Raw genomic sequence first — 20,545 nt, 5'->3', positions numbered from 1 at the left:
TGTTGAGACAAGAATGTTGGTTTCATCGTGGCTAACAGAATGAGATCAGGAATTCCGCACTCAAATCTTGCTCTGCCAAGAACTTGTCTTAGGCAAGCCACTCTTTCTCATCCTAATATTACAGGATTGTTGTAAGGATTAAACTAGATTTATTTCTTATTTATTTGAAGCATTTTTGCACCTCTTCAGTGAAAAATGCACTCAGAGCAGTTTACAGAGATAAGTAATATGGCAGTCCCTGCCTTCAGGTTCAAAATCTAGACGACAATACAAAAGGAAAACTGATGGGGAGGGAGAAGGAAAAAAGCAATTTTATGCACTATTCATTGGTTACAAAGGTTTAAAGACCAGGTGTAATGGAGGTGTAATGGAGACAGTTTAAGGAGAGGAGCAACCAAAAAGTTGCTGGTTGCTCAGCAGGTACACTGGCGGGACTCTGCTTCCCTTCTCTTTGTCCATTCTAGAAATGGAGAGTAGGACTGTTGATTCTTCTTGATCTCCCAGCAGCTTGACGGTGGTATCCTTCTGGGGCAAATATATGAGTTGGGTATTGGGGGTATTGCATTGCAATGACTCCATGTCAACATGATGGCTGGCTCCAGAAGGCAGTTCATGAAACATTACTTGGCTCCATGGGTTCTCCAGTAAAGTTCTGTTCAATTAATTGGACTTTGCTGTATTTTAATTGATCGGCAGATCTTCTGGTATATCTGGTAGGTTGTTCTCTAGGCTTCCTATGCTAAAATAGCATCCCCACTCCCTGTATTCATTTGGGTTCCTGCTTTTTGGCTTCTATTCTGTTCACGGCTTTCAATCCAAGCTTCATTCATGTTCCCTTTGCTATTATTCAACTGGGTATTTTTATATTCTTTATTTTTATGTGCAAAATTGAGGCTATTTCCTGTTATTTTTAAAAGGAAGTAATTGAATCGCATGATATGTTTAACAGTCCCACGATACATTTTAACAGTCATTAACAAAAATCCAGTTTTCCACTGCCATTAACAATATTCTTGTTGTGTGGTTGATAAGATGCTAATTTCTTCAGGAAATACGGGATCTGTGGCAAACACAGGCATTGTTCCCTGCAGTTCATAGGGCAAGGTTTTCTCTAATCTCACTGAACCTCTACTTTTGTCCTTATTCTGCTTTATTTATTTTTCAAGGCTCCTATAACTTGCCAAATATTTAACTATCCAGGCTAACTATGGAAGGTATCAAATCCTTTTTCATCTAAAAGAAACAAAGTGAGAATATTTTTCTTTTTGCTATCAAGAGGATATTTAAAGTCCACTGTGGTAAAAATTTGGTCAGGTCAATGACTATTCTCTAATTTTCCTAATTTATTCTTTATTTGTACTGGGTTTACCAGACAAGTCAACACAATCATATGAACGTCCACATGGTGGTGTTGTGTCAGGAAGGAGATCACATATACTTTGGTTCACATGCTTGGTCAGCACAACACAAATGTGAATGAATGAATTGTTTATTGTGGTCACAGGCAAATAAAATTTGGTATGGAAAGAAAACATATAGCTCATTAAAACAATTAAAAACAGACAAATACAAACACACATTTCTCTCTCTCTCTGTGAAGCCAATAGAAAGCTTTTCCTAATCTGCACTGAAGTCAGAAATTGTTTTTCCAACCCTCTCAGTAACACTGGAGGAAACATCCTTTAAACAGAATGATACAAAATTAGGACATATTCCCAGGGGAGTTCGGAGTAGAGGGAGAATTAACCTCTCTCACTACACAGGCTACAGTACAGCATAACACGGTCAACAGGTTCTGCTCCAGCTCCACAAATACAACCTGTCAAAACTGAAATCTTGCTCACTTAACAGTGCAGAATGTAGCACATTAAAATAAGCAAGGATAAATGCTCTCCTATTTGAACGATGGTTATATAATTTAGGGGTTTGCTAAACAGTAATGAAATGCAGACTTTGTTACTGTGCAGATGTAAGACGATTAATTGCTGAACAACAAAAAAACTGGGCCTCCTTTGACCTATAATTGCAGCAAAATTGAGGAGAGAAGCCTAGCCTAAATATCTTCTTCCCATTGACTAATGAAAGAGTATGAGAGTATGAAAGAATATGCTTTGCAGCTACTGAAAAGCATAAATATAACCACCATTTCAGGACATGATCTCAACAATTCAGCTGACTGAATACACACATCCAAATAAATAGCTGTGTTCCCCACACAAGATAGTAAACCCAGTATCTCCTGGAGGAAAGCAGACGGAACTCTTTCCACTTGGGAGTTTAACCCTGAAATCCAAATGGGAATGCTGTAAATTGGGTCATGGACTTAGATCATAGGCTTGAATAACAGGAGATAAAGGGACACTTTGCATAAGGAAGAACCCTGAAATAACATGCCAGCTAGAACTTCACAATGTGACTGTGATGCTCTTACCATGTGCAGCAGAAGGGTTTTTCCCAGCAGCTTCACTGGGAAGGGCAACATTTGAACCAATCTTCTTTCTTGGAGGAAGTAAGCTGTGCCTTTACCAGCAGCTTGACCAGAAGAAATTTAATAGGTGATTCCCCCCCCTCTTCATGGACATAAACAAGGGAAATAGATTCCCCAGTGAAGTCCTTGCATATTACACTATAGGTAAAAGTACTGCAGTAGAGCCAATTAAAAGGATGGCAACTCTGTTGTCTTGAAATAAAGGGATTAGGAAGTAAATCTCCTAGTCAGCTTGGTGGATGCAAAACACTCAGTGAACAACTGAGGAGACCTATGGATGTGGCTGGTATTGAAGGAACATCCATTATTTTCAATGACAGTGTATGCTGAAGTGATATTCTCACAACATGTCAACTCCTAGGCTTAGCATACCAGCTGTAAGATGGAGTTGCAAATATACAAAACACCTGGCCAGATTCAAGTTGTAGTCGGCATGCTATATGAAGCCCAGAGTCTGTACATGTGCATTTAACCAGCCTGACATAAAATAAGGAATACTGGAAACTCATGGATCCCCATATTTCCTTGTTTTGAGGTGGCCCACATTAGTGAAACCAGAACATATTTTCCTCTTGGAATTCCTGAGACTCCTTGAGTCTACTGGAATTAAGCAAACAGATCAGATTTTTGTGGCATGGCAGCTTTTTCTGACCTTATTAAAAACCCATGTTAATTCCATCCATGTCATTTCAGTTTTAAAGGCATGTAGCCTGCATTAACTAGGATCTTATCTGTGCAGATCATATGCCAAAAGGGCTTGGCATTTTCCTTCAGCAAAAAGGGCCTTGTGTTATTATTATTATTGCAACTTTTTTTAAAAAAATGATTTTTATTAATTTTTTCAACAAATATGTAAAAACAAAACAATAATAAAAAACGGACAAAAATAAAGAACAAGTATAGTTTCAATCCCCTTTTTTTCTTATAACTTACTTTCCCGACTTCCTCATACCTCCCCTCTCTGTATTCCAATTTCTATTTTATTAGTTCAGCAAATCCTTTCCCTTAATTTTCGTTTAATTTTTGGCCCTTCTTTTCTTATTACTTATCCATTCCAGCTGGAAACCACATAATTTCTAAACCAACGTCATTCTAACATTCATTAATTTTGCAATGTTTCTTGAGATAGTCCTTAAATTTCTTCCAATCTTCTTCCGCTGTCTCTCTCCCCTGGTCTCAGATTCTGCCAGTCATTTCTGCCAGTCCCATATAGTCTATCACCTTCATCTGCCATTCTTCCAAGGTGGGTAGATTTTGTGTCTTCCAATACTTTGCAATGAGTATTCTTGCTGCTGTTGTGGCATACATAAAGAATGTTCTATCCTTCTTTAGCACCAATTGGCCGACAATACTCAAGAGAAAGGCCTCTGGTTTCTATTATTGCAACTTTTAATCCTCATTTGAAGGTCCACAAAAAGAACATCTGTATTACAGTGTAATCCTATACATGTTCACTCAGAAGTCAGCCCCATTAATGTAACTGGCGCTTAAGTGTGTATAGTAAATTTATAGCCTGAGTTAAACTTCCATCACACTTGCTAGTCCTTTTCTGGTGACACCACGATAGTGTGCTAACATGCTAGGAGGGGTGGATGGGAGTTGAGTGCACTAACATCATCCCCTGTTGTCTTTCTGCTACTTTCAAACTTGTGGAGGGAGTGGGGAGCCTCATGTGCTCATTTGAGATTTGGGGGTTTTCAGGGTTTAAAATGATTGGGTAGCAGGTACAGAAAGCCCCCAGCTTCACAAGATGTGTGAGTTAGAGGTCGAATGCAAAGACAATGGCATGTGGGTGGCATGAAGTGTGCTAGCCCCTCTCACAGGTCAACTCAACACATTACTCCAAGACTTGAAGAGAAATTTAGTGTTGAGAGATTGCTGGGGCATGCATGACCTGAGTTGGGGTGGGGTGCAGCGGTCTACATACAGGGAAAAAATGCTTTAAATAAGTCAGGAATTAAATCATTATAAGAAAAGAAAAAAACCCTATGCAAAAACACTCTAGAAAGGTTTTGTGCTCTCTGGCACCATCTGGTGTTGCATGTTTATAATGTATTCAAGTGGCTGCTTTTTTGACTAAAGTAGCTGAGTCCAGGGTCTGCAAGCAAAGGTCTAGCATATTTGCAAAAGGATTTACAGTGTAACCCCACAAGTAATATATATAGGTAGTATACCTCCTGCCAAATACCTTCAGGATTGCTCCTTTGAGTTTAATTGACAACACCACAGAAAGTTGGGCTCTGGAAGTCCCAGTCCCTATTATATCACCAAATGTTCTGTCCCCTGGGAGTTCCACTCTGGAAGATATGATCCAGGAAACAGAAGTCATGTGTTTCTGAATCTGGACCTTGCCCATCATTCCATGGCAGAGGATGTTTGCGGATTCTCCTTTTAGATATTTGCCAGAAAAGCAAAATCTAGATGTACATTACTTGTGTATCTTAAAGAATCATAATGTGAATAAAAGCCAAATTGATTTGGTCTTACTCCAAAAGCCCTTGCTTCCACTTTCTGCAACACATTAATCATGCTGGATACTAAAACGATGCTCTTACTCTGGTTTTCAGCAATTTTATGTTTGTTTTATTCATTTATTCCAAAATATACTACAATAAAGCAAATTCCGCAAACAGAGCTTTGCATAAGAAATACAGAAGCAATATAATACTTGGGTCTTCAAAACAGAAATATTTTAGTGTCCGTTTAGAAATGAACAGCTTTATATAATCTCTGATTTTGCTAATCTAGGAAATAACTCTATTTCACCCAGCGACTTCAGAAGGCGAAGGAAAATGTACATTTAAATAGCAAGTTCTACAGAAACGGCCTGGCATATTTTCAAAAGGGTACAGTGTTACACAAAGACGCAACTGTGAAAGTAGCAAGCTTTCAGACCACTTACTGCAGTTCTCATTTCAAGGAATGGAAAAGTAAACATTAAGCAAAGAAGGTTAAATCTGTATCTAGAATAGCATAATAAACAAAATTTAAGATTGTTTGCTGCCCCATTGCTGTTGTGAATATATTTATTATTGTATAATGGCTAATTTTGCTTGCTTAGCACCTTTTCCCAGTCCCTGCACTGATAACCCAAACAAGCGAATACCATTGTCAGTGCATTAAAAAGAGATTTTGGTCTTGTAAAACAGTTTTAAGAATGCAAATGGCAGTGCAATACAATACGGAAAGCAGTCAACTGATCATGTATGTTTCAATTTCTCTTCTAATTGGCAGACTTTGGTACTTTTGCATCCCCTTCTAGTGAACGGAGTTTTCCCCACTGCTCTTCTGGGCTGTTTGGCTCCACATGGAATCAATATGCAGAAAGGGAAGGGAATCCCATAATTCAGCAGGACAATGCATTTGCTACCATTTGTCCATGGAACATCCTTGCCCTTTATTGGTGCAAACAGTTTGGACGGTAGTTAAAATACTTTTCATAAATCCTGTCAGGTATGTTTGAATGACTACACACATACCTGGCAATTGGCAATATACCATAGATAACTGCCATGGTTGTGGGCAAATATATCCACAACTACAAAAGCCTATGGCAATGGATTTTTTAATCTCGTGGATCATCCCTAAAACACATTTCCATTCCCCAAAACAAAAACAGTCTGTTAATTTATTGTTACTTTGATATAGGCAAACTGTTCTGAGTAGATTTAGATTTAGTAGATTCCATGATTTAGGTTTAGTTATACCTGCTTTGTTGGTCTTATAGAATATATTGGTTAAGTCTGTGCTAATAGACTCTGAACACTAGAGGGATTATTTGTATTATAATACAGCAACAGTGACATCTTAATACTTGGGCTTGTTTACAACTACTCAGTGCTTTTTTTCTAAAACAAAATGTTTAGGGGTACTCTCATTTTCCTACTCATATTGAAATACTGCCCCTCAATGAGGCCAAACTTAGATTCACAAAATGTTTAGGGGTATGTGTCCCCCCAGAAAAAAAGCACTGCAACTACTTAAAAGACTGTAATCCTATGCACAGTAGAACCAAGGCCGACTGAACTCAATGGGACTTATGGCACAGTACGCAATTATAGAATTGTAATGAATCCTTTTGCAACCCCCCCCCCCAATACCAATTTAGTAAAGAATTCAGTGAAGATACAATTCACTGCTTGTATTGAAATATAGCAAACATTTCTTCTCTAACCCAGAGCTGGATAGATCTTGTTATTCATTAACCCAGTGGTTCTCAAATTGTTTCTCTGATCCACACTTTCAGTATAAAAATGTGCTCATGCAACACCAGTTTTTTTTTACTGAGAAGAAATACATTGTAAAACAAAAATAAGAAACTCCCAGCAGTGCTTGATTTATAACACAGAACACAACTACTTTATTATATGGTCATGTGACATCCACAAAGTGTAAAACAATGCAGCTACATAGGAACATGTATCATTACCTAAATATAATTATAAACAACCCTCTTAAGTATGCATACAAAGTCAATGAGCGGTGCGTCATTGCAGTATCACTTGATGCTCTTGCTCTCATTTTGAAAAGGTATCTATCCATATTCTGCAAATAAAGGAAAAGAAAAATGCTATGCTATGCTACACTTAAACGTTTAAATGTTTCTTTATTGTCCTTGAATCTTCCCGCACACTTGCCACCCTCTCCTGATACACCAGTGTTGTATGCCACACCCTTTGAGAACCATTGCTATAAGCAAATACATTTAGGGAGAACAGAATCCTGCTGTTAGATATTCTAGTTCAATCGAGCTAATCCAGGACTTCTATGCCATCTCCTGGTTGCTGTGGCTTCCAAGTTTCCTTCGTATCACAGGGTGTGTTCATATTACCTACCACATTTGAGTAGAGTGAGGTTTTTCCAGTGCATTTCACACCTCGCCCTACCCCACCCATATGTTCATGGCTTGATTGGTGTTAAATTCGTTTCTGCTTGTGTTCGTACCAGGGGGCATTGACAGGCCAGAGATGACTTTACCTTGCATGGCATGGGAGTGGGACTCATCCTGGCTAACCCTGAAACCTGTCGCTAGCTCTCAAAACAAGTCGTTGGGATGGTTTTCTCTTTCGTGTGGAGTTTCTGCTATAGACAGAGGCCTACCTTGCCTAATGGATGGGTGGCTGCAATTGCAAGCGCATCGCTAGGACCTTGGGACCCTGTAATTACATTCTGCTGATGGTTCCATGTTAAATTAATGAACCTGCTGTGCACAAATTATTTATCATGCATTAGTTAATGAGCTGTCTCCCTATAAAGAGAGAGAAAGAGACGTCCTCACCTCTCTGCGGGTCCCACAGGAGGGTAAACAGAAATGAACTGCTCCTGATCCAGCCCCATTACTTTCATACACAGAGAGAAGCTTGCTCTCCTTCCACTCATGCCCAAACCTGCAGGAAGGATGTGTATAAGTCCAATTTGCTCACTAATCTTATAATCTCATAATCAGAAACACGAGAAAAATAGAAAGCAGGTACAGAGACCATAACACATTTCTTTTTGATCTGGGGTTGTAATCCTTAGTGCATTTTTCCATCTCCGCCAAGCTAAGCAGTTGGCTCCTTACCTCTCTCGCCCTGACCTAGCCACTGTGATCCACGCAACGGTCACCTCCAGACTGGATTATTGTAACTCGCTCTATGTGGGGCTGCCCTTGAGACTGACCCAGAAACTCCAGCGGGTGCAGAATGCTGCAGCGAGACTCCTTACGGGGTCTTCGCTGCGAGATCACATTCATCCGGTACTATACCAGCTGCACTGGCTCCCGGTGGAGTACAGGATCAGGTTTAAGGTGCTGGTTTTAACCTTTAAAGCCCTATACGGCCTAGGACCCTCGTACCTACGGGACCGCCTCTCCTGGTATGCCCCACAGAGAAATTTACAGTCTTCAAATAAAAACATCTTGAAGGTCCCAGGCCACAGAGAAGTTAGGCTGGCCTCAACGAGAGCCAGGGCTTTTTCGGCTGTGGCTCCGATCTGGTGGAACACTCTGTCACAAGAGACTAGGGCCCTGCGGGACTTGACATCTTTCCGCAGGGCCTGCAAGACAGAGCTGTTCCACCAGGCCTTTGGCAAGGGCACAGCCTGACTCCCTCCCTCGGCGGAGCTCTGGCCCAATCGCTGCCAGTGGCTTGAATTAATTAATTTTATAATGAATGATTTTAGAGTGTTGTTTATGCTGTACTTTTGTACTGTTTTATTGTTGTTCGCTGCCCTGAGCCCGGCTAAGGCTGGGTAGGGCGGGATATAGATAAAAATTTATTATTATTATTATTATTATTATTATTATTATTATTATTATTATTATATCATGGTTCTTTCTTCTGGCTTTGTTTGATTTGCTTCTACTGTCCTCAACCACATTCATGGATAGAGTGGTGTGATTTAAGGATGCAGCCCTAATCTTGTTTACCTGAGAGTAAGCCCCATCCAACTCAGTAGAACTTATGTTTTGAGTAGTGATGGTTAGGAATTACTTTGTAACACAGGTGCCAATCAAAGTGCAGCACCTGGAGCATGTAAATCTCAGCAGTGCAACAGATGTGTTCAAAGGGAATCCTCCTGGCAGATTGCCAGTAATACTTGAAGAATTTGTTGGGGGGGGAGGGGAGAGAAAAAGAAACCTACTATTATACCTACCAGCAAGAGTGCAAAGGTTAAAGGAGTTGCATGGAGTTTCACAAGATCAGCATAAAATCCTTAAAAGGTATCTAGAATAATGTATGTTTGTGTGAGGACTAAACAATTCGGTTACAGGTCCGTGACTTTGCCTATACAGTGGTACCTTGGGTTAAGTACTCAATTCGTTCTGGAGGTCTGTTCTTAACCTGAAACTGTTCTTAACCTGAAATTCCACTTTAGCTAATGGGGCCTCCTGCTGTTGCTGCGCCGCCGGAGCACGATTTCTGTTCTCATCCTGAAGCAAAGTTCTTAACCCGAGGTACTATTTCTGGGTTAGCGGAGTCTGTAACCTGAAGCGTATGTAACCTGAAGTGTATGTAACCCGAGGTACCACTGTAATAGAGATGATTCACACTTGGATGCTATTCTCCTCTCCAAAGTCATCTGGTTGCAGGAAGTACAGTATGTGTTGTCATATTAGTGGGGTAGGAGAGCTGAAAAAAAAATTCACATCTGGCAACCAATGAGCCCCTTTGGTTTCAGATAGCACATGGGTAGACGAGTCTAAAAAGCCAGGGACACAAATTTTCATGGCCCTCTAGTGGCTATGGTTGCTCATTTACTAGAAGTAATGTATTTAAGCATTAGCTCTGGAAGCGTTTACTCGATTCTGACCAAACTAAGCCTTCTAGAGCAAAAGCCTCCTAAAGCAAAAGGGTCTGCATTTTCTCTAATGTGTTCTGTGACTTAATTATGCATTGTGCAAAGAAATACATTTGCTTTTCTGTTCAGAATCCTTTTTTATAGTAAATTGCACTTGATTGATTTTAAGTTCTAGTATTATGACTGTATGAAAATTTCACTGCACCAATCACAATTTTATAAGATTACCATGCCTTCCCTCAGCCATCTTAAAAGAAGAAAAGGCTGGACCTTGTCCTGAAAGCCATTTTATAAATATTTATTTTATTGCATAAAGTTAATACACTTTTGTCAAACCCTTCAAAGTGTTTGACAAAGAGAAAATATAAATAAATAAAATAATATAAAAACTAGTAAGGAAAGCAGAGGCCCTTGCTGGCTCTTAATAATGGGAACCACAGTTTCCATTCATCACCCCCCAAACATTTTTCTTTTATTTGTTTGATTACATTTATATTCCTCCTTCCAGGAGCTCAGGACAGCTTTTACACTGCCTCCCCTTTATTTTTATTTCCAGAGCAACCCTGTAAGGTAGGTGAGGCTAAGAGACAGCAATGTCTGGTCTATGCTCAGTGAGCTTCATGGCAGAGTGACGATTTGAACTCAAGTCTTTCTGGCTCTCTCATAACATAACTTTTCTTAAAATAACTGAGCAGTAGTACAGTATTTTCCATTTATTTGGAATAACACCTTTGCAGCATTAATGGACACCAGGCAAAACACAATGCAATTTGCTTAAACCAGTTCACAGCAGCTACAAAGTTCCCTCAAATGCAACAGTCACATCTCAAAAAGTTGTTCAGACATCCTTTTAGCAGGTAATAACGTGTTTGATCTTGTTCTTGTTTGGCAGGCTTCTTTGTTAAACCTGTTTGAGTAGTTCCCCAAACCCCTCCCCCCCCCCGGCCCAGCAACAATTAGTTGTCTGTTTATTAAAACAAATCTAGTTTTGCAAATTACAAGGAACTTTCCTAGAATTATAGAACTAGAATGATAAAACTCTATGAGTCCACCTTATGTTTATGACTGGAATAGATTAAGCAGATCAGGAGAAATGCTTAAATATATTTAATTTGTGTACTGAATTATAAAAGGAAGACACCTTTGTTATGTTTTATAAGAGAGAATCCACAACCCACCATGGCCACAGACGTGAAGAGACTCAAATCCTTGTGTTGTTGTTGTTATTTATATAATATGGGCGAGTCACTACCTCTCATCCTCATCTATTTCACAGGGTTATTGAGGGGATTAATGTGTGCCATCTTAAACTACTTAGAGAAAAAAGGCAGGATATTAAGGCAGTAAATAAAGTGGGCTGGGTGTCAGTTTGCTACTGCTAATCTACCCCTTTCAGGGTGGTCGCTTTTGGGGAGGGGCTGAGCTATGTGGATTGCTGGACTTTGGCCCTCATGTCCAGCCATAGCTGCGCCAGTGCTGTAAAATCACCTGTTGCCATTAGCCCCATGTTAGTGTGATTGGGATGCAGGTGGCGCTGCGGTCTAAACTACTGAGCCTCTTGGACTTGCCAATCAGAAGGTCGGCGGTTTGAATCTGTGCAACGGGGTGAAGCTCCTGTTGCTTTGTCCCAGCTACTGCCAACCTAGCAGTTCAAAAGCACGCCAGTGCAAGTAGATAAACAGATACCGCTGCGGGGGAAAGCTAAATGGCATTTCCGTGCACTCTGCTTTCTGTCACGGTGTTCTGTTGTGCCAGAAGCAATTTAGTCATGCTAGCGACACGACCCGGAAAGCTGTCTGTGGACAAACGCTGGCTCCCTCGGCCTGAAAGAGAGATGAGCGCTGCAACTCCATAGTCGCCTTTGACTGGACTTAACCATCCAGGGGTCCTTTACCTTTACCTTTTTAGTGTGATTGCTGATCCTGTAGTTCTTTCAGTACAGTGGTACCTCGGGTTAAGTACTTAATTCGTTCTGGAGGTCCGTTCTTAACCTGAAACTGTTCTTAACCTGAAGCACCACTTTAGTTAATGGGGCCTCCCGCTGCTGCCACACCGCTGGAGCACAATTTCTGTTCTTATCCTGAAGCAAAGTTCTTAACCCGAGGTACTATTTCTGGGTTAGCGGTGTCTGTAACCTGAAGTGTATGTGACCTGAAGCGTATGTAACCTGAGGTACCACTGTACTTGCTTCCAACACTGCTTGCACAGGTATTGATTTATAATCCAAATTATAGCACCAGTCATGTTCACATGCCTCTTGGTAGATCTGCCCATGACAGAATAGTGGGGTCATGCATTCATCATCTCAAAGCATCTGCACATACCCACTCAGTGTGTTCATACAGTGAAAAATGACCGGGGCTATATATATATTTCATACATCTTCCTACCAGAAGTTCTTTTTCTATGTGGGAAAATGTTATGTTTTGAAGCGCCCCTGTGTCTTAACAGAAGCTTTCAGATGGAAAACGCTGACATGTAACTAGTACTGACTGCCAAGAAATTACTCACAAGTAAGATTTTGGCATTGTGGGTTGCGATTCCTTCCTGGACTTTGAAATGCAAGGGCTGGTGGTGATTGCATAAATGACATTTAAAGGAATTGGCTTATATCTGAAGAAAAACAACACCCCCAAACAAATCAAGTTATCTATCTCTTTTTTCGTGACCAAATACAAGCACATAACACAGCAGTATGTGTTGAAGAAGTTAGAAATTTTCTCAGTGCGCCCCTCCCACACTGCCCAGTGGTACAGTTGAGACAATGGGGCTGTGGCTTGTGAAACCCTCCCCTGCTTCAGACCAGTGTATATGGTGCAGGAGGGCCTGGTCTGGCCTGCTCATGCTTGGCTTGCCTGACAAGGACTCCAGTGGGCATAGCACACCTGCCAAGAGACCCGGAAAAAATGGAACATCCTGGTTTTTTTGCTTGAGATCATGGCAGCCATTTTGGGTGCCACAATATCACATGTTCTCATGCCATGCTCTCGTTTTTTGTGTTTTTTCTGGACTGCAATCTCATGCAGCGCCTCAAGACTTGTGTTTTTTGATACTGCAGAAGATTGCACCCTGTAAAAGAAATGCTTGGGGGGGGGGGGCGAGAGTGCTGTGTGAGTCATGTGACTTGCCTGGGAGCACTTCCCTGAAGATGTGTGTCCTGGTTTTCGATCGGAAAAAGTAGGACAGTATGGCATAGGTAAGTGGAAACACTCTGAATCTTGACCCTCTGCAGGCACTCTAGCTGCAGGATTGCGTTACTTTTGGGGAGGAACCATGTGGATTGTCTGCCTCTCGCACCAAAGTGTTTGGGGTCATCTCTGCCTGAAGCAATACAATGCACTCTGCTTATGCTGGATATGTTGCAGCGAGGTTATTTTATCTGTGGATGCCTTAAGCCAGAGCTTTCCAAACTGTGTGTCGTGACAAGTTAGTGTGTTGGTTGCTGTGTGCAGGTGTGTCGTGCGAATGTTCCTCATGCTCCTCCCAGGGCTGGAAAGGGATTAGTTTAACCTCCGGTTTGCTAGTAAAACTGAATTACAGTGGTACCTCGCGTTACATATGCTTCAGGTTACATACGCTTCAGGCTACACACACTGCTAACCCAGAAATGGTGCTTCAGGTTAGGAACTTTGCTTCAGGATAAGAACAGAAATCAGGCTCCGGTGGCGCAGCGGCAGCAGGAGGCCCCATTAGCTAAAGTGATGCTTCAGCTTAAGAACAGTTTCAGGTTAAGAACGGACCTCCGGAACGAATTAAGTACTTAACCCGAGGTACCACTGTACTGTGTTGCGAAATGATGCAAAACTGAATTACTGTGTCGCAAAATGATGCATGTCTAAAAAGTGTGTCACCAACATGAGCAGTTTGGAAAGCTCTGCCTTAAGCAGTGGTCTTAACTACTGCTTTGTAGGTCAAATTATTACTTGTGTTTAGTGCAGGATAGTGAGCAGATGTCCAAAGTAAGCATGCAACTTAAGAAGACTGTACACTGTCCTTTGTAAAAGGGAGAACTCTACAGAGATACAGTGGAACCTGAGCAAAAATTAAGCTGTGGCAGCCAAAGGAAAAGGTCTGTATTTCAGTACAAGTGAAAGTATCTGTGATCCACCCACCTTGCTTGTTTTGAATCTGCTATCTTAATCTCAGGAATGTAGCATTTTGGTATTGGGTGTGAGGTACAACATTCCAAAGGGATTATTCTTACTAGGCTTCATCCTTTGCTCTGAACTGCGGAGAAGCAAGTTTGCCACTAATCATTAGGAGAGCTAAGCACTAATACACACCTATATTTTGTACTGCATATCCGTGCAGACCGGAAACTAGATTTTCCACCCAGGAAGCAAATATGTGTTGTGTGAGTATGCAGTGTATGTATCAAGTGCTTCTGTTATGCCCAGTGTAGAGCATGTGGTCAAAATGTGCTGCTTTGCACCCAAATGGTGAAAAGATTGTTAAGTGGGTATATGTGAAAGGTCTTAAGGCAAAAAACCAAAATGGAGAAATGTTTATTCCTGGGACCATAGTCTGCCCTGAATCATGGATACAGTATGCATACATTGGACACACACAGTTTATGGAACTTGCTCTCACAGGAGGCAGTGATGGCTACCAACTTGGATGGCATTAAAAGAGGAATAGACAAAAACATGGACGGTGGGGCTACCAGTGGCTACTAGCCATGATGGCTATGCACTGCCCCCATAGTCAGAGGCAGCAATGCTTCTAAATAGAAACTGCAGGAGGGGAGAGTGCTCTTGTGCTTGGGTCCTGCTTGCACGTTTCCCACAGGCATCTGATTGGCCACTATGCAAACAGGATGCAGGACCTCTGGCCAGATCCAGCAGCTCTTTTTATGTTCTTATGGAGATGTTTAGTGGGCAATGAGCCTCTGTATCATTCCCACCCAAGCAAGTGGGCAAGGGCTGTAGCTCAGTAGCACAGCACATGCTTTTCTTGCAGAAGGTCCCAGGTTCAGTCCTTGGCTTTTTTGGGTCAGGTGGGAAAAGACTTGCCTGAACCTTTGAAGATCTTCTGAACTGGGCCAAAGACTTAACTCATAAGGCAGTATAGCAAATGCTTGTGGCAAAGGAGCTACTAGTAAACTAGCCAGATAGCAAGGAAGCTTCACAGTTAGTGACCCTTGACCCTTGACCCTTAGAAGAGCTGCCATGCTAATTTTCCAATGACTTCCAGAAAATTCAACAGGACAAATCAAACAGATTGCGATCTGGAATACATTTAAGATGGGACAAAACCTGCCTCTCTCCCTAGCTTCTGAGTTCACCAGGGTCAGATCCAGCCCATACCTCCTGGAGCAGCCCTTTATATTCTCCATTAAGTGAACAGTTGAGATTCCAAGAAAGAAGAATAAGAATGAAGGACTGCACTCAAATACAGTCCTATAGTTGAGCTGAAGTCCATCTACTATCTCTGACATTGAATTGTCTTGCTTTCATTGTCAGGTACCACAAATAAGTGTAATGAGATTTTTTGAAAATGAGATATCAGAAATAAAGATTGGCAAGATTTTGCTGTTTCCTGGTAGCTATTTTGTGTGTGTGGAGGGGGGTTGTACATTTATGCTGTCAAATGCTGAAAAACAGAACTGCTGAGTGTCAGAGCACCATGACTCACTTGTACTGAAGCTGAAATGCACTGCACAAGAAAGTACATTTCGGCTCTTCCAAAATAGCTTACATTATTGTTTTCATGAATGGCACCAGGTTCTGGAAGGCTGTATGAAGGGGCTGATGTAGGTCGCCTTTGAACTAACTTTCTCAGGAGGCTCTGTAACATACAGGAACACCCCCTCAATATACCCACCCAGTCCATCCTACTGATGAGTATTTTGCTAGTTGGATGTACTACTGAAATATAATCCCCATCATCCCTCGTCATTGGCCGGGGTGGCACATGGGAGTTGGAGTCCAAAACATCTGGATAGCACCAGATGGATAGGGTATCTTAATAGTGTAAGATTATTGTGTCCTGTTACATTATCAGGTGTCCCTACAAAAAAAATTCTTCCAGTAGCACCTTAAAGACCAACTAAGTTAGTTCTTGGTATGAGCTTTTGTGTGCATGCACACTTCTTCAGATACCAATGTGCATGCACACAAAAGCTCATACCAAGAACTAACTTAGTTGGTCTTTAAGGTGCTACTGGAAGAATTTTTTTTGTTTTGACTATGGCAGACCAACATGGCTACCTATCTGTATCAGGGGACTTAGTCTGTCTAAAATTCTTTTCAATATGTGACAATTTGCAGGAGTTGTCCAGGCTTACATTTATATTAGTTCTGTTTGTGCCAAGATATAATAATTGACACAGTTTGAGATACATTCTGAAGTAATATTTAAAAGTTGGGATCAAATCAATGCTCATAGTGAAATATGGTCAGCAACATGCATAAAGTTATATTGTAATGTCATTTAGAGAGGTGTAGATGTGTATGTAGGACGTGGGTGGCATTGTGGGTTAAACCACAGAGCCTAGGACTTGCCGATCAGAAGGTCGGTGGTTCGAATCCCTGTGATGGGGTGAGCTCCCGTTGCTCGGTCCCTGCTCCTGACAACCAAGCAGTTCAAAAGCACGTCAAAGTGCAAGTACCACTCTGGCGGGAAGGTAAACGGCGTTTCCGTGCGCTGCTCTGGTTTGCCAGAAGCGGCTTAGTCATGCTGGCCACATGACCTGGAAGCTGTACGCCGGCTCCCTCAGCCAGTAAAGCGAGATGAGCGCCGCAACCCCAGAGTCAGCCACGACTGGACCTAATGGTCGGGGTCCCTTTACCTTTTAGATGTGTACTATTTAAATCTGAAGTATGGAGCAAGCAACAAGTGGGAACTCTACTGCATTTTAATTTGAAACTATTTTTATACCCTAGCATTGAAGTGAAGGGACGCGTGCTTAATTCACTTAATTTGAGTGCTGTAATAAAGGGGCAGCAAAAAACATCTGAAGGCATTGGTCCCAAGAAGCCGACATCTGTGATCTGAGAGTATTTCCTCTCCCCTGATTACAGGACTGTGTGTTTGTTCTTTATTACAGTGAAAATGATCTGTTTGCCCAACTCTGTCTTCCTGATCTTCCAGTTTTCAGTGCAATGTGTGCAATGTAACTTGACTGCCTAGAATTGTTGCAACGTTAGGTAGGTCATTAAGGCATGTAATTAATTGTAAAAAGATAGCATCACTTTTGGCACACAGCCAAAGCCAGAAAGTTATAGGCATATACAGTGGTACCTCGGGTTACATATGCTTCAGGTTACATATGCTTCAGGTTACAAACTTCGCTAACCCAGAAATAGTATCTTGAGTTAAGAACTTTGCTTCAGGATGAGAACAGAAATTGTGTGGCAGTGGCATGGCAGCAGTAGGAGACTCCATTAGCTAAAGTGGTGCTTCAGGTTAAGAACAGTTGCAGTTTAAGAACGGACCTCCGGAATGAATTAAGTACGTAACCAGAGGTACCACTGTAATCTGAGGACTATTCAAATTTCTGAACATGGCTAATAATAACCTGTTGCGATTTAAACTGCCCAACCCTGGTATTGATTCTGCGTCTGTGTGCTTTGCTGTATTCATTTGCCCTTATTCCCAAGAACAATTAGAACTGTAGCCTAATTGTACTGCTGTTTGTACAACCCTTACAGAGATAACTAGCTGCCCTAAATCTGAAACAAAACAAAATGCTAAATGCTTCCATATTGTGCTTTCTGAAACTGAAATGCTTTGGAATGAGTTACAATGGTGACTAGGAAAAGGTTTTAAGTCCTTTTGAGAACTTACAGTGACCATGTGGAAAGTTGGCACATAATCTGTGAATCTGCCACTCCTTTTTGTTTGCAAAATACTGAAAAAACCACACACACTGAGAGAAAACATACAGTGATGCACAGGTGGGTTCTTTGTTTCCAGTCAACACATGAGGGAGGGGAAAGAAGAATCACACATCCCTCTTCATGGCTTTATTTATTTTTATGTATTTATTTTATTCAAAGCCATTTCTAAGCAGCTTATGTTTTCAAAATCTCTTTAGTGGTGCATGCTATGTACAATGTAAAAATCTCCATGTGACTTGTGTTAAGTGTAGAATAACAATATTTTGAATACGGGTATGCAACTGGGTGTTTGATTTGGAGGTCTTCTTGAAATGCCACAGAAGCTTTCTTCAGAAATAATTAAATAAACACATGAGGAGGATGAGCAGGAGAAGCAGAGATGAGCGAACTGCCCATTGCTCCTGCTCATTGCTGTTTTTGTTGCCCTCCAACTTGCGGAGGGTAATATCACCTACCATATTTTTTGCCCTATAGGGCGCGTCGGCCCATAGGGCGCACCTAGTTTTTTAGGGGGGAAATAAAGAAAAAAAAATTATTCCCCCCCAAGTCACGGGGCTGGGGAAGTCCGAGCTTCCCCCGACCCCAATCCCCAGAACAGGCTGCTGCCCGCAAGCCTTCCGAGCCCGGTGGGGACTCCCGTGGGCTTCCAAGGCTTGCGGATAGCTTCCTGAAGCCTGGAGAGCAAGAGGAGTCGGTGCGCACCGACCTCTCTCGCTCTCCAGGCTTCAGCGAAAGCCTGCATTCGCCCCATAGGACGCACACACTTTTCCCCTTCATTTTTGGAGGGGAAAAAGTGTGTCCTATAGGGCGAAAAATACGGTATATATGTTTTGGAATGAATAGAGAAGACACCCTACTGCAGAGGTTTGCTCTCCACTTGGAGCTGCCTTCGCCAGCTTGGGACTCCAGATGCTTTGAACTAAGGCCAGGGTTGATAGAAACCATAGTTCAAGATATCTGGAGAGCGTCCAGTTGAAGCAGGTGGATTGGAGAAGGGGAACGGCAGCCAGGCAGAGCTAGTGTGTTGTCCCTTCTCCCCTTGTGTGCTTGCTTGACTCTTAATGGTGAGACTGGAAGAGAGCTAAAGACATAATGCAATGAGGGTGGTTTTTGTTCAATAAATTGCAAGTTACCCAGCATTTCAGGATCTCTAAGAGGCACCTGTATTGGGGTTTAGGAATACATATGCAAAATTTGTGTACCTTTTAATTCATAAATCATTTGTAAGGAACATATTTAATTGGCGAAATACCTCTTGATAATAGGCATACAATTTGACCTGCTTTTGATGTATGAAAGCATTCCATCTCTTTGAAGATGGATGTTAACACCCTTCCTTTCTTGGTCAGCTCTAATTCATGGCTTGAAATGTTCCAAAACCATTAGCTATACCAGTCCGAAATACATCTGAAAGACATACGCTTCCATATAGTGATGGAATAAATGCTATATTTAAGGCTTAAGCAATTTGTAGCTAGTATATGTCTGGTAAGATCTACACTTTAGAACTATGTGACCTGATTACACAATCCTGAATAGAAGGCTTCTCTTTAATCTTTTCTTAGGCTGCAACCCAATATTATACACACCTCCCTGTTTGGTAGAACATCACATTGGAGTTTACTTCTGAACTGACCTTTATAGGATTACACAGTTAGCTGGTTGGATTATATATGTATTCATCTAAAACCAAATTGGATGAGGCTGCTTCCAAGACCAACTTTGTGCTCTTTTTTTTTTAACCCATCATGTGGCAAGCACCCAGAATGACCTGGGTGAATGGTTGCAAGGGATGGACTTATCTTAAATCAGTGTTAATCACTTTACTTCTACAAAGTGCTTAAAAGTTCTTAAGTATTTGTACAGCATCTTAAAAAGCAGAGACATCACCTTGCCAACAAAGGTCCGTATAGTTAAAGCCATGGTTTTCCCAGTAGTGATGTATGGAAGTGAAAGCTGGATCATAAAGAAGGCTGATCGCTAAAGAATTGATGCTTTTGAATTATGGTCTGGAGGAGATGCTTGAGAGTCCCATGGACTGCAAGAAGATCAAACCTATCCATTCTTAAGGAAATCAGCCCTGAGTGCTCACTGGAAGGACAGATCCCAAAGCTGAGGCTCCAATACTTTTGCCACCTCATGAGAAGAGAAGACTCCCTGGAAAAGACCCTGATGTTGGGAAAGATTGAGAGCACAAGGAGAAGGGGACGACAGAGGACGAGATGGCTGGACAGTGTTCTCGAAGCTACCAGCATGAGTTTGACCAAACTGCGGGAGGCAGTGGAAGGCAGGAGTGCCTGGTGTGCTCTGGTCCATGGGGTCACGAAGAGTGGGACACGACTATACAACAACAAGTATTTGTACAACTATTTTGTGAAATGGATTAGTCAGGCTACTTGATGTGGTTGAGCTGGTGCCTGAATCAATCTCTTTGAAGTCCAGAAGCTCAGTCGTTGAACCTTTTGGGACATATATTTACAGATTGTTCAATGCCCCCCACCTATCAGATCTCAGTTTTAACACATGTGGTCAGTGATGGCATTTGACACATAATATATATTTGTTTAAGGGCTATGGTGAGCTACTTCAGAGCTAACAGAGCTATCTACATTCAGAAGTTTGTTCCTTTTCTTCATTGTGTGGACTTCAGCGACATTGGATTGTTCATTTCATTCATCTTAACTATTTTTACTTATATTATTTTATTCATCTATATCAGATGAAGTAAATGTTTAGAGGAGGAAAAACCCACCAGTAACTTCTGTACAGTATTTGTTTCTGGTATGGGAGAATGAGAGATACCTGTGGTGACATGGTCTACTGGATTCCTTCCCATATTGAAGAACCCATGTTATCACTGAAGCTTCTTAAAAGAGTTTTATTAAATTCTGTTTGATAGGCTATATTCACAGCTGAACACCTTACATAAGATAGC

General features: G+C 41.5%; 1 protein-coding gene across 2 annotated transcripts in view; it reads left to right on the top strand.

Annotated features, from left to right (window-relative positions):
* Nucleotides 1-20,545, top strand: part of RNF144B (ring finger protein 144B) — an 80,112-nt gene that overhangs the window by 4,129 nt on the left and 55,438 nt on the right. The gene's annotated exons all lie outside the window — the stretch shown is intronic.

This window comes from Podarcis melisellensis (assembly GCF_964234715.1).
Source record: "Podarcis melisellensis genome assembly, chromosome: 7".
In the NCBI taxonomy this organism is placed as follows: Eukaryota; Metazoa; Chordata; class Lepidosauria; order Squamata; family Lacertidae; genus Podarcis; species Podarcis melisellensis.
The sequence above is the reverse complement of the archived record's forward strand: the minus strand, read 5'-3'. Positions and strand labels throughout refer to the sequence as shown.